Below are 2,634 nucleotides of genomic sequence, written 5' to 3' on the forward strand. Positions count from 1 at the left end.
ATTCCTTTCCTCTGTTGGCGGGGAGGTGGCGAGGGTTGAGGGTGAGTCCAGAGGAGAGGGAGATGAGAGGGATTGGGATTCGTGATGGGAGATTCACAAAGATCCAAGAAAACGTTTAAAAAAACAAGACTTTTTATGTTTTCTTACTGTCACTCCCCCTAATGTCAGCACCTTTGGGTGGGTTGTACTGTGTTAAACAAGTCCAGTCACTTTATTGGTATGCACATTTCCTTTAGTCTTTAATAGGTGTTAATTTGTAGGAATAAAAGACTTTTTCTTCCTACTTCTTCTCCCCCTTCCTGTCTCTTTCTCTCTGAGCAGGGTTTTATGTAGTGCCCAAACTGGCTCAAATCTTACTGAAAGATGATTCTTAGGCCCCACATCCCAAGTGCTACAATTATAGGTGTGGCTTGGTCTTGGCTATGTTTTTCTTTCTTTTTTTCCCCTTTTTCTTTTCTTTTTTTTGTGCACTGAACGTTTATTGATGGTATTTAAGAGAGTAGGGAGGGCTCCCTCGGCCCCTCCTGTTATTATGGGGCTCTGGGATAGAAATTGTGACGGAGATGCTCAGTGTTGGAGACAGGGACTCCTCAGCAACTGAGAATCTCTCTCTCTTGCCCTCAGTGTCCTTGCTGGGGTGAGTGCTTCAGGGTTTCTTACTCCTTGGAGGCCATGTAGGCCATGAGGTCCACGACCCTGTTGCTGTACCCATATTCACTGTCATACCAGGAAATGAGCTTTACGAAGTTGTCATTGAGAGCAATGCCAGCCCCAGCATCAAAGATGGAAGAGCAAGAGTTGCTGTTGAAGTCACAGGAGACAACCTGGTCCTCAGTGTAGCCCAGGATGCCCCTCAGTGGGCCCTCAGGTGCCTGCTTCACCACCTTCTTGATGTCATCATACTTGGCAGGTTTCTCCAGGTGGCATGTTAGATCCACAACAGATACATTGGAGGTAGAAACACGGAAGGCCATGCCAGTGAGCTTCCTGTTCAGCTCTGGGATGACCTTGCCCACAGCCTTGGCAGCACCAGTGGATGCAGGGATGATGTTCTGGGCAGCCCCACGCCCATCACGCCACAGCTTTCCAGAGGGGCCGTCCGCAGTCTTTTGAGTGGCAGTGATGGCATGGACCGTGGTCATGACTCCTTCCATGATGCCAAAATTGTCATGGATGGCCTTGGCCAGGGGGGCTAAGCAGTTGGTGGTACAGGATGCATTGCTGACAATCTTGAGCGAGTTGTCATATTTCTCGTGGTTCACACCCATCACAAACATGGGGGCATCAGCAGAAGGGGCAGAGATGATGACCCTTTTGGCTCCACCCTTCAAGTGGGCCCCGGCCTTCTCCATGGTGGTGAAGACGCCAGTGGACTCCACAACATACTCAGCACCAGCATCGGCCCATTTGATGTTAGCGGGATCTCACTCCTGGAAGATGGCGATGGGCTTCCATTGATGACAAGCTTCCCATTCTCAGCCTTGACTGTGCCGCTGAATTTGCCATGAGTAGAGTTGTACTGGAACATGTAGACCGTGTAGTTGAGGTCAATGAAGGAGTCGTTGATGGTAACAATCTCCACTTTGCCAAGTGCAGAGCAGAAGGCAGCCCTGGTAACCAGGCACCCAATACGGTCAAATCTGTTCACACCGACCTTCACCATTTTGTCTGTGGGACAAGGTTGGCACTGTACATGAAGATGCAGACGTCTCTGGAACAGAGAGGAGCAGAGAACCTTAGCTACATTTCTTTATGATTTCCTTGTCTGATCTCTGTATATGTTTTATATACTCAGAATCACATGAAATTATTTCAGAGGAAAAGGGGCCAAAGGGGAACAAGTTGAAGATCCCTTCTAATGGATTCTGTGACAAAGCTCTACTCCACGCCAGGTTAACGAATCAAGGAAGCAACTGCCTCTAGGTGTAGTCAACTGCTGGAATATTTTTTTGATAAGAAGTATTTTTTTTGATAACCTGCTGTCTTATGTTAGAGACAGGTGTCTGGAAAAAAAACACTTAGGAAAAACATTCCTATCCTGGAAGAGAGTGGCAAACCAGATCTTCTAGGTCAGTGGTTCTCAACTTTCCTAATGCTGTGACCCTTTAATACAGTTCCTCATGTTGTGGTGACGCCCCCACATACACACTATAAAACTATTTTCATTGCTACTGTTATGAATTGAAATATAAATATTTTTGAAGATAGAAGCTTGCCAAAGTTGAGAACCACTGGTCTAAACAGTAAAGTACAATTTTTTTGACTAAAGAAGGTAACTGATTCTCAACAGTTGTTCTCTAATGGCAACTGTGTGCTGTGGCACTCATGTATTAACACACATTCCCACACACAAATAACTACATAAACAAATAAAAAATAAACGTAGTTAAAAAAAATAGCCACCTCTGTTGGTGACCTTAGAAGATCAAAAGAAAGCTAAGTGCCTCAGAATAAGGTTAAAAGAATTTGGGTGTAGAGAAAGGCCCTTAGGTGGCACTGTGATCGGTGGATGTTGGTTGGCAAGGCCCAGAGGACAAAGGCCTGAACTCTTCCCTCTCAGTGGGAGTGTGTTCTGACCCTGTATCCTGCCTGGCTGGCCGATGCAGCAGCCAGACTGTGATTGAAATGAAAATA

General features: G+C 46.2%; 1 pseudogene; it reads right to left on the reverse strand.

The window, feature by feature from the left end:
- Positions 1-656: 656 nt before the first annotated feature.
- Positions 657-1,663, reverse strand: LOC114617946 (annotated as a pseudogene).
- Between the last annotated feature and the right edge of the window lie 971 nt (positions 1,664-2,634).

The sequence above is a fragment of the Grammomys surdaster genome, unplaced genomic scaffold, assembly GCF_004785775.1.
Source record: "Grammomys surdaster isolate TR1022 unplaced genomic scaffold, NIH_TR_1.0 139, whole genome shotgun sequence".
NCBI lineage: Eukaryota > Metazoa > Chordata > Mammalia > Rodentia > Muridae > Grammomys > Grammomys surdaster.